This window comes from Natator depressus, chromosome 9 (genome assembly GCF_965152275.1).
Source record: "Natator depressus isolate rNatDep1 chromosome 9, rNatDep2.hap1, whole genome shotgun sequence".
NCBI lineage: Eukaryota > Metazoa > Chordata > Testudines > Cheloniidae > Natator > Natator depressus.
Genome location: NC_134242.1, coordinates 80,653,974 through 80,666,238, shown reverse-complemented (window position 1 = coordinate 80,666,238; position 12,265 = coordinate 80,653,974). Strand labels below are relative to the sequence as shown.

General features: G+C 48.1%; 1 protein-coding gene across 1 annotated transcript in view; it reads right to left on the bottom strand.

Moving 5' to 3' along the window:
* Positions 1-11,101: 11,101 nt before the first annotated feature.
* LOC141993116 (ubiquitin carboxyl-terminal hydrolase 12-like) overlaps positions 11,102-12,265 on the bottom strand; it is a 78,130-nt gene continuing 76,966 nt past the window's right edge. The window contains exon 10 of the mRNA XM_074962426.1: positions 11,102-11,496. The gene's annotated coding sequence lies outside the window, so the exon portion shown is untranslated. The remainder of the gene's footprint in view (positions 11,497-12,265) is intronic.

Sequence of the window (12,265 nt, the reverse complement as noted above, 5' to 3'; positions counted from 1 at the left end):
CTACCCCCGTTCTGGCTTTTGTCCCCGCTACATTTGACTCAGACAGCTTCCTCCTCCACACTGCCTCAGTGCCAGCAAGGGAGGTCATTCAGAGCATAGCAGAGACAAGCTCTCGGCACTAGCGCCCAGCCTGGAGCAACTGAGCAACCATTACAGGGAAAGACCCACTTTGCCTCAGTAGTCCTTGGCTGGAGCATGCTCAGTTGCTCTGTGGGGATAGCAGTCTGGTTAGCTTAGGAGTTGGGAAAGGCTTGAGCATGCTCAGGGAGGACAGACTCTTCAGAGGTTTTGGCTGCAAACATGGAAAAAGTCTCAACTGTGATTTTCTAAAGGCTTATAACTTGGCCAGTAGGGTAGTCTGGGGACAGCAAAAGGCACATCTCTGACACAAAGTCCACCTTCCTGCCAAACTTTAACCCCTGTTCAAAAGCATGGGGTCATTATAGCTTTCCAAAGAAAAGGTGACCAGAATTTTTCCCAGTCTGATTCTTGGAAACAGCTGACCCATTTTGGCAGATTTTTTTTTAACATCAAGCCTCAGGCAGACATCCAGCATGGAAAACTTCAAAGTTATAAGCAACTGAAAACAGGACCTTGCAATGGGAAGTGTCAGGCAACCCTATAATGTACTAGTGTTAAATACTGAGGCCTTGATCCTGCAATGAGTTCCTGAGGGATGGACGCTGGAACCCATGAAGAGCCCCACTGAAATCAATGGAACTCTGCACAGACATAAGCGTTTCACCCACAAGGAACTCATTTTAAGACTGGAAGCTAAGATCTTACAGCCATCATCCCTTGGGCAGGAATACACGTCATAGCAACATGCACAAAAGTTAACATACCCTAAGTCGCTCCTTCAGCCCAGGTTTTCCAGGACTGTGATGACTGCACTTACTGTGTATGCCTCCTGCTGCCTAATTACTGACAGTATCAAGCATCCTGTCTCCCCTGAGCGAGAGTCATCCTGAAAACTCATGGGACATGCCTGACTTTCCCACGTCCTGCAATGTAAACTCATGGAGCCGTTTAATGTCTTTTAGACATTGTGATACAGCATTACTGGGTGAAGTTGCTGTGATCAGAAGTAATGCTGCAGTGATGAGATTACAGAAACCACAACCAAACCAAACCAGAGACACTGGTCATTTAGGACCTACTATAGTTTGTGCCTATATGGTGCAGGGAAAGAGAAATAATGGAAGGGACAGACCTCTTGAGCTGGATTCTGTAGCACTTACCCACATGAGTAGCTCCACTAAAGTCAAGTGGACTAGTCACATGAATAGGGGGCTGTAAATTCAGGTCCTTTACTTCCAGCAGATAACATGTGTTCTTATAAACAAAGTGCAGTTGTAATAGATAGAATGCAGGGAATTAATATTTCAGGGCATTGGTAATAGGACACGGAGACTTTCACCTCTAAGCCACAGGTTCAAATATAGTTTAGGTCAGCTGTGACCAAAGATCATGTTATCAGATGGCCTCTGTGAAATGAATTGGGAGGAACTCAGTCCACTTCCTAGTGGACAAATGTCCCCATCATAAAAACTGCCACCCCATCTGGCAGTAAATGGCATGCTTGTTGGCAATTTTAGGTAGGGGTCCTACAATCAGGCTAGAGCTACTCACAATATTTTGTGCTAGGAGTGGATTTTATCCAGTGTAGTGAGGATATTTTCAGAAGCCTGAATATGCAGCCTGAGCAGAGTGCTGTGCTGTACAATGTTTTGTGCCTTCTCTCCTAACAAGCCTGGGTTGTGAGTGTTTGCTTAATAGTACATTATCTATGGGACATAGTGTGTATATTGTGCACCTTTGCTTCACTCTGCCCACTAGTCCATCTCAGCTTGGACTACCTGCACCATTCTAAACCTCTAAACGGCTTCAAACAGCTGCCATTTAAAAAATCAGCTCGTCAAGGAAACATTTCCTCCTTTCCCATCCAGTTATGGGAGTTTGTCTTCTAAATTTCACTGGCCTCAGACATAGCTCAGTGACTCCTCAGGGCTAGAAAAGGGAGCTTTATACCAGGGGTTACCAAGGATAAAGCTTTTGCCTCCAGCCCTGGTGGATGGTGAAATATTTACCTTTGAATCATGACATTACTGTGGATAGATACACTACTACAGGTCAGTCTGGAGGTTTATTAGCTCTGAAACTTGTATTTATGGTACAAAGGCAGCCATAGGGACAGGACAAATATCACCAATGGATATCTTTAAAATCCTACCTGTCTGTTTTATAGCCACTCATAAGGCCTTTCAAATGGAGTTTGAATTGCAAACGAAGCTACATTTTCCTTTAAAATGCATGGCATATAGTGTACAAAAGGCATGATTCAGTGGAGTGGCACAAAGGTTGTATTGGCTCTTGGCTGGGATAAGCTGCATCACTCACTCTTGGCTTCATCACAGGTGAGTAATGCGGGATTCCAAACTCATGCAAATAAAGCTGAAGCCAGCCACTTTGCTCTCTATTTATGTGTCTGTCTGTCTGTTTATCAATCCTGAAATACAGGAGCAGAATCAAGTGGGTTTTATGATGTTAGAACCTCTAGAATATTTGCCCTTTAATTAAAAGAATCTAAATATGGCCTTCTCTTGGCCAGAGGAGAGACACGCCTGCCAATAGTTATTGATCTGATCACATTTTCTGTGGCCACTTTTGTGCTGTTTTTTTGGCAAAAAGGTGAGCTCTGTTGTCACAGATACATGTCACAGTCATCTTTACGGATATCAGTGTAATTGTGTTTGATGACTCACTTGCTTAACAGGAATAGACTGCTTGTTGCTATAGCAATTCTTCAGTGAATTCTCCTTGGAGGGAGAGAGAATACCTTAATTACAGTAATGGCTCTTTGTCATGAGAAAACACAACCATCAACAATTATAATCCCAATGAGTTATGAACTAAACTCCAGTTCGCTGTAACTTTTAAAGAGAAGTTTTACATTTAACCAGTTTTAGTAGATGTGACTTTACTTGTAGCAGCTGCCAAGGAGGGCTCTATTCAATCTTACGGCTAAGGGGATGGAGCATGCAAGAAGCCCTCTGAGTGCAGAATGCTCTGACTTCAGTGGGAGTTCCTTGCACAGGAAGCTGATGGGAGCAAGAGTTTTCTACCTGTACCTAAGGCCTTTTAAAGGGAGTTTTGAGAAGGATGAAGCTGTAGGCCCAGATCCGCAAAGGTATTTAGGCTCCTATCCTTTCAATGAAAGTTAGGAGACTAAATAACTTTGAAGATCTGGACCATATCATTGGGAAGAGTCTTGGGGCTAGCTCTCAGCTGTGGATTGATTGCAGGTGTAGCAAGGAGGTGTGGCTTCCCTCAGAGGGAGATGCAGAGGGAATGCTGCAAGCCACCTAGTGGCCAGAGCCAGGGGCACCACGCCCTGCACACCGGAAGCAGAGGGGCGGGACAGGAAGAGGAAGTATAAAAGGCCAGCCCTGCAGCTCAGTTGGGAGGGAACTGCTGAGGGGAACAGATTCATCTTCCCTGTGGCTGCAGCAGGATGCCAAGGAGCACTGTGCTACGTGTCCTGAGGGCCCTGCCACTCCCAATGCTGAGGAGCTGCTACTGCTACCCTTGGCAGTATATCCTGGGGAGACAGAGGACAATCCTGGGATGCAGGTACACCCGAGGGGGAGAACAGGAAGGAGCCCAGGGAACCTAGACAACAGTCTGGTTAAGAGGTGGCCTGATACAAGGTCAGCATGTTGCAACCCCATTCAGATGGAAGTAGCTGCTGAATGGGTCCAGTCTTGTCCAGCATCACAACATCAAAATTTGCTGCCTGGAGAGGCAGCAGTTCAGCTCACAAGAAAATACCGGAGTGGCCTAATTTGGTTTCAATGAGAGCTGTGAATATTCAGCCCCTTTGGAAATTAGGCCACTATGTCATAGAAGTTAGAGCTGGGAAACACTTGTGGGTGGTCAGTAGGCATTCAAAGCCAAGGAGTCTGGCATAACAGCTGGTTCCAGCTGGCTCTTACCAGAGCCTCTTAAAGGTACGGTTCCCCACAACACTCAGTCATCTAGGCTACTCTCTTGCCAGTGTCTGACTGCTTTCTACCATGTGTTGTCCACTGCTTTATACAGTCTAGTTTTAATAATCTCAGGTGGCATTCATCACTCCCCAGATCTTCTGATGTCCAGCTGACATTTTCCTCTCCTTTATTTCATCCTGGTTCTCTGAGTTTTGCCCCTCCTGTTCTTCTCAAATGTATGGAATCATTCATTCAGCTAAGATGCTAACTTTAGCTTGAGTGCTTATTCAGTTAATAGCTTCAGAGAAACGAAACACGTGACCTTTCTTTATGTTATAGTCAGCAGAATTCAGTCCTTCTATCACTCAGTGGGGGCTGACTTCTTAACCCCAGCTTGTCTACCGAGCTATGGTCCCACCTCTCTGAACTGTGGATAGACATCACTGAGGCAGTCCTGCTAGCCCACGCTAGCTTTTTATTTAGGTTTAGAATGGTCCTACAATATTTAGTCTTGATGTTAGGGGATATTTCTGTTTGTTGTCATCTTCTACTAGCTCGGTTTTAATAACTATTGTAATTGACTAAAAACCAAGCCAGGGGTATGCTGGGAAGTTGAATCCTTTTGTTTGATAAGTGCTAAAGTAGTAAAAATAAAAACAAATAATGGAGCATGACAGAAAATTGGGCATCAATTTCAATACAATATTCAGTTTCATTATTATTCTTATTTTCTACTTGTGGATGCAGAGAATCTCAGGAACCAATACTCTTATGTAACAATTACATCAACACCATAATGGATGAAACTGAACTTGGAGAACCCTTAACTTTTGTGTCTCTCTAGCCTCCTTCCTGTTAGATACTTTTCTTTCTTTTGCAAAGAGTGAAGCAGAATGTAGGTTAGGCTGAACAAATGGAACTTTATTAAACCTGTGCACTGCTCTGGCTATGTGGCTGCATTGCTTCTGACCTTATTATCCACATTCCCTGTTTTCCTGGTGTCCCATCAATAACAGCCCCTCCACTGAATGTGGGCCCTCTGGTTCTAGTTCCATTGATCATGATACAGCCTTTCAATTTGACAAACATCATCGTATAAACATTAAAAACAATTAATTGATGCCCCACTCCGTGTCCTTTGTTTAGAGGTTGTTAGCACATAGCTGAGTTGGCATCTTGTCTTTATCATAGACTCAGCTGGTTTACATGGTCTTTGAGACAGTTTGGTCTCCTCAACAGGTGACCACACTGGGAGTTATCTAGCTCTCCCTGCCACCTGTCTCTGACTCTAGCAAACGATCTCTGTGCAGCCTCCTCCCTTCCTTTGGGCTTGGCCTGTGAATGGTTCTGTCTCTTTGTTCCGTGATCTCTGTAGGATCTCTCTGGATTTGTCTGATGGCCTGTGTCTTCTGTTCCTTTGGATCACTTGTCCCTCTTCTGTAGTCATCTCAAATGACCTGGGTGCCACTGCATGCCTCATGCCTCCTCTTGTCCATTATCTCTGGTGTTCCTCTAATGCAGAAGTGGGCAAACTATGGCCCGCAGGCCACATGCGGCCCACAGGACTGTCCTGCCCAGCCCTTGAGTTCCTGGCTGGGGAGACTAGCCCCCGGCCTCTGTGCTGCTGTCTCCCCTCCCCCACAGCCTCAGCTCACCCCGCAGCTGGTGCTCTGGCCCACTGCTCCTGCTGGGCAGCGCAGTGGCGTGGCTGCGAGCTCCTGCTGCTCTGAGCGGCATGGTAAGGGGGCGGGGAGCAGAGGGGTTGGTTAAGGAGTAGGGGGTCCCATGGGGCAGTCAGGGGACAGGGGGCAATTGGATGGGGCAGAGATTCAGGGTGAGGGGGCAGTCAGGGGACAGGGAGCGGGGGGGTTGGATAGGCGTGAGAGTCCTGGGGGGCCTGTCGGGGTGGGGGTGTGGATAGGGGCTGGGGCAGTCGGGAGACAGGGAGCAGGGGGGGTTGAATAAAGGGTGGGGTCCCGGGGGGGTGGTTAGGGGCGGGGGGTCCCGGGAGGGGGTGGTCAGGGGACAAAGAGCAGGGGGGTTGGATGGGTCGGGGGTTCTGAAGGGGACAGTCAGGGGGTGGATAGGGGGCGGGGGCCAGGCTGTTTGGGGAGTCACAGCCTTCCCTACCCGGCCCTCCGTGCAGTTTTGCAACCCCGATGTGGCCCTCAGGCCAAAAAGTTTGCCCACCCCTGCTCTAATGGCTGACTCTTCACAAGAGAGCCTGTCACCAGGGCCAGCTGGTCCTTGGCTGACTTGTCATACTCTAGTATCTGCTTTCGCTGATTGGTGACCATCTCCCCTTGATGGAATCTCTTCCCCCCAACCCCTTCTGGCTGCAAGAGGTCTCCCCTCACTGGTAGCAGGGTTTGGTCCTTCATCCAATCAGTGCCTGTCCTGGACTGTTTGGTATGCCTGTGATGTAATTCCTATGTGCCAACATGCTAGCAAAGGGTCTGAATTAGAAGAAACAGCCTTATGTAAGTCTCTTAGCTGTTTTCACAGTGGATTCCACTTTACCATTACTTTGTGGGTATGCTGCAGATAGGGTTGCCAGGTGTCTGATTTCTGACCAGAACACCCAGTCAAAAAGGGACCCTGGCAGCTCCGGTCAGCACTGCTGACCGGGCTGTTAAAAATCCAGTCAGCAGGGCTAAGGCAGGCTCCCTGCCTGCCATGGCTATGTGCAGCTCCCAGAAGCAGTGGCATGTCTCCCCTCCAACTCCTATGCATAGGGGCAGCCAGGGGGCTCCACATGCTGCCCCTGTCCCAAGCCCTGGCTCTGCAGCTCCCATTGCCTGGGAACCACAGCCAATGGGAACTGCGGGGGTGGCACCTGTGGATGGGGCAGCATGCAGAGCTGCCTAGCCCCGCCTCCACATAGGAGCCGGAGGGGAGCCATGCTGCTGCTTCCAGGAGCTGCTTGAGGTAAGTGCCACCCAGAGCCTGCACCCCTGACCCCCTCCTATGTCCCAACTCCTTGCCCCAGCCCTGATCCCCCTCCTGCGCTCTGAACCCCTCAATCCCAACCCAGAGTACTCTCCTGAACCCCAATCCCCTCACCCAGAGCCCACACCCCTAATCGGAGCCCTCACGGCCCCACACTCCAACCCCCTGCCCCAGCCCTGATCCCCTCCTGCCCTCTGACCCTCTTGATCCCAGCCTGGAGCCCCCTCCTGCACCCCAAACCCCTCATCCCCAGCCCCACCCCAGAGTCTGAACCCCCAGTCAGAGCCCCCTCCTGCACCCCAAATTTCTCACCCCCAGCCACACCCCAGTGCCCTCACCCCCCAGCCCAGAGCCCACTCCTGAACCCCTCATTTCTGCCCTGCCCAGAGCCCACCCCCCCAGCCCAGAACCCATATCCCCTCCCACACTCCAACCCCCTGCCTCAGCCGGGAGACCCCTTCCATACTCTGAATGCTTCGGCTCCACCCCCCAGCCTGGAGCCCCCTCTTAAACCCCCAGCCAGAGCCCTCACCCTCTCTCGCATCCCAGCCCACTGCCTCAGCCTGGAGCTCCCTCCCACAACCTGAACTCCTCATTTCTGGTCCCATCCCAGAGCCTGCACCCCCAGCCGGAGCCCTCACCCCCTTCCACACCCCAACCCCCTTAGCCAGCCTGGTGCAAATGAGTGAGTGAGGGTGGGGAGAGCAAGTGACAGAGGGAGGAGGGATGGAGTGAGTGAGGGTGGGGCCTTGGAGGAGGGGCGAGGCAGGGCCTTGGAGGAGGGGCAGGGCAGGTGGCAGGGCAAGCATGTTTGGTTTTGTACGAGTAGAAAGTTGGCAACCCTAGCTGCAAAAGAGGTGTTTGTGATAAGCTGGACCCCCTGGGATATCATCTAGTGTGCTGGGATGACACTAAGTCAGACTATTCTACCAGCCTGGGCCCCCTTTTACCTGGTCTTGCTAAGCTAGGGTCCCCAACCTTTTCCAGCCAAGCACACAGGCAGGGCCACACCCAGCTGCACAGAGAGACTGAGATCCACTCTGAGAAGGCTCAGTTTAAGGGGCTTGCCCCAGTATCCAGATGTCCACCCCCACTCCTTTGGAGTACAAACCCAAAATTATATGAAATTTGCCTCTTTCCTCAATGGGGAGGAGGGTATGCACAACTCCTCGCCGCCCCAGTTAGAAATCACATAAACTGGGTTATATTATAAACCAGAAATTTATGAACTATAACATGTGTATTTTAAGAAGTTAAGGAGGTAGCAGACAGAACAAGGCAGATTACTAAGCAAATAAAACAGAGCACACAAACTAAGCTTAATAAACTAAAGAAACTGGTTCCATGTGAGTTCTCACCCTAAATGTGGTTCCAATAATCTTCTTCACGGGCCAGATGCCCTTCCAGCCTGGGTTCAGTTCTTTCCCCCAGTTCAGTCTTAGTTGTTCCAGCAGTCATCTTGGGTGGGGTAGCAGGGGAGAACTGATGACCTGGATTACCTCACTCCTCACCCTTAAATAGGATTTGCATAAGGCAGGAGTCCTTTGTTTCCTAGTTTGGACCCCCACCCCAGCTTCTCATGAGAAAAGTACAGAATTCAAGATGGGTTCCAGTATCAGGTGACATGGTCACATGCCTCTGTAGGGCCCCTGTAGCCATTCTTCACAGGCTGATGGTCACAGGAAGACTAAGCTATTTTACAATCCATTGTCTCTTGCTGATGAGCCATCGGCACTGTTGGGCTTTTTCATTGTTGTACCTGAAGTGTTAGCAGGGGGCGTCCCCCAAAGTAACATATTTGAAACATAGATACATAGTCAATATTCCTAACTTCAGATACAGAAATGATACATGCATACAAATAGGATAATCATATTCAGTTAATTATAACCTCTCCAATGATACCTTACAAGAGTTATCTTGCATAAAGCATATCTTATGTCATATTCCTACCATAAGCATATTTTCATAAAGAATATGGAGTATAATGTCAGTGTGGTAGTCATTTGCGTGTAAATTCCTTGAATTATTCCAAGGCAAACTGGGCTCCATTGTCAGTGAATACAGTGTCTGGAAAGCCATATCTCACAAAATGGGCCTTCAGTTTGCCATTCTCTGATTTGCTTCTTATATCAGCCAGGGCATTGAATCCCAAAAATGTGAGTCGTAGTCCACTGTAATCAAGGACTGCTTTTCCTTGAAGGTAAATAAATCCGCTCTCACCTTTCCCATGGTCAGGTGGCCAACTCATGAGGCCTCTTCTGCTGGCAGGTATCACACGACTGGCAAGTGTCAGACCCCTCTATAAAGAATTGGAGTTGTGTATTCAATCCCAGCTAGTAAACACTCTCGAGCCCGTCTCAGACAGCTGTCAATGCCCAGGTGCAAGGCATGTATTTTTTGCATGACCTCTCTACATAATGTTCCTGCATCACTACTGAAAAACTTGTAGTTTTCTGTCATGGTGTTCAGCTTCTGTATCATCACTCCCTTCACCTACAAAAAGCATATCATCTGCTATTATTTTTCACCCTGGTCAGTCGTTTCAGCATTTGAGTGAATCTTCCCTGTAAAACTTCTGGTGCTGGCCTTATGCCCATTGGCATACACAGCCAAATGTAGAGACCAAATGGTGCTGCAAAGGTTGTCAGCATGCTTGACTCTTTATCCACATGTATGTACTAAAACCCATTCTTCAGATCAGACCATAAAGATTATGGCTTTGTAGAGTTCTGGCATCAATTGTGGGCAGTGGATATTGGCATCTTTTCAATGCCCAGTTTAGTGGCTTTGAGTCTATACAGATGTGTAATTGCCTGATGGCTTCTCTGCTACCACCATGCTGCTGATTCAGGTTGTTCTGGCCTCTATGGGTGCTATGATATCCCTGCTCTGCAGAGACTTTCAAGCTCCTTGCATACTGGATTATGCAATGCCACTGGAATTTTCCTTCCTGAAAGCACACAGGTTCCACTGTAGGATCTACTTCCAGTTGCAGCTTTCCTTTGAGGCCTTTGAAAACACCCCATATGCCTTTAAAATGGTCTCCATTGTCCATGGGACACCCCCTTTTCACTGCTTGCTCTGCAGCTATAAAATTCTGATGCTGCACGCTGATCAGATCCATGGCTTGTATGGCTGTATTCCCTCAGAGGGGTCTGAGGTGCTTACCATCCACCATCACAAACTTCAGTTGGTACCATCTGTTGTTTTTTTGGGATAGTTACTATGAGGTCACATTTTCCTATTGGTTGCATTATATTCTCATCATACATTATTGGATTGCAACTGCTCTTTGTAATGGATGTATGAGAGTCCAATTCACCTTGAGGAAACACATTGCAGGAGGCCCTGCTATCCAGCTGAAATCACATGATATTTCCCTATTGACATTGTTGCATGCATGGAGGTTGGTATTGTCCCTTGTTGCTTTCCTGTCCTGACAGCCTGAACTTGATATGCTGTGGGACTCAAGGAGAGAGTCATGGTGTTATCACCACTGTCTGATGTGCCATCCCCCTCTCGTACAATCTGAATCTTTCTGAGAGCCTCTTCTGCTCTTGCACACATTGCTGAAATGGTCCAATCTGCCACCTTGCAATGCTCTCCTAGTGCAGGGCACTTCTCCTTTACCCACTCATGCTGTCTAGAGTAAATGCATCTCGCTATGGGCAAGGAACACTGCTCTCCTTTGTCATCTCACTGCATGTACTTCTGGGGGTGTTGTGCCCGCTATGGTTTTCACCATTTCTCTTGAGGCTTCTGCCGCACACCTCATGTCTAGGCATGTGTCCAGTGTGAGATCCCCTTCCTGGAGCAGTCCATCCTGAAGGGGGTGATCCCAACTGCCACAGACCACACTGCCCAAATTAGAGGATCTGTCAGGTCTCCAAAATTGTGGTAGGCACTGTGCATAAGGCAGTAACATAGGGCCCCTACCCCTTGGATTAATCTCTAGTGAAAAGCCTGTGTTGCTCCACAGATTCATTCTGCTTTGGGGACCAATAGGTCCCCAGCGCTCCTTGGACTGCTGTGATGAACTTCTGTGGTGGTGAGCTTCAGAGTGGTGCTAACCTCTCTGCCTAGCTCCCCAATAAGGTGAACTAATAGTTTTACTTTCCTGCTGTTGTAATCCTCCTGCATGACCAGGTCTGGCTACAGCTTAAACTCCTCCTTCCTCTGGGTCCATCCTTGGCTAGGTTTGGTGTCTGCAAATCCAGGGCTCTGGGGGGCTTCGGGCCGACTGACATGGCTCACGGCAACCAGCTGCTGCACTTCAGAGAACTCACAGCTCAGATGTTTCCCCCATGTTTCATTAGCAAAGCATGCAGTTGAGTGCAGGCCAAGTTGAACAAAGGGAACTTTGTTAAACCCTGTGCACTATTCAGTTCATGGGGATCAGCTGCTTCCAACCTAACTCCCGCAATCCCTGTTTTCCTGAAGTCCTGTCAATAGCAGTCCCTCCAGGGAACACTGGCGCTCAGACTCCAGTTCCACTGATCATGATACAATCTTCACAGTCCACAAGACAGTATCATGACATAAGTTGTTCTCACCACTGTAAAAAACAAAAAAACACGAAAGACATTGCCCCTGATCTCATGAGTTTACATTCTGAACAAACAGCTCAGATACACTGAGCGGCCCAGAGGAATGTGCTATTTCAGTGTATTATTGGTAATGGATTTGGGATTGCTAGTGGAAGTGAGTTAGTGGGCTTTGAGAAAGACATCATGAAGTTTTTATCCTGCCTGCTTTGTACATGCCTATACATTCATAAATCATTTTCTTCAGATAAGGGTCTGAGCCAACTTTCACTGAAGTCTGTAGGAGCATTCCACTTGAAAGCAGAGGGAGTTTGAGAACAGTCAGGCATGGCAGTCGAATTACAGTAAACTGGAACCTCCTATTTACACTGACCCACAGTTTTAATTCTACATCTGAGGACACTTTAGCTATGTGAGTACCATGTAGTCACTTTAGCTATGACAGAATGACTGTATATTACTGGGGAAGACGTTTGAAAGAAGCATAGTTAAGCTCCATTACGCACAGAGTATACTTACCAAATAAATAAAAGACTTTTCCTACATTGTAACGTTTCTGTTGCCACCTTCCAGAGCACCTGAGGAATGGTGAGATATGGAGAAACTATTGCAACAAGAGTGGGAAAGGTAAGGAAATAATGCATTCATTAAACTAAGATGTATTTGAGGTGATCTCATCTCTGCACAGGTCAGCTGAATGACTCGGTGCTTAAGCCCTGGTCTACACTAGGAGTTTAGGTCGAATTTAGCAGCGTTAAATCAATGTAAACCTGCATCTGT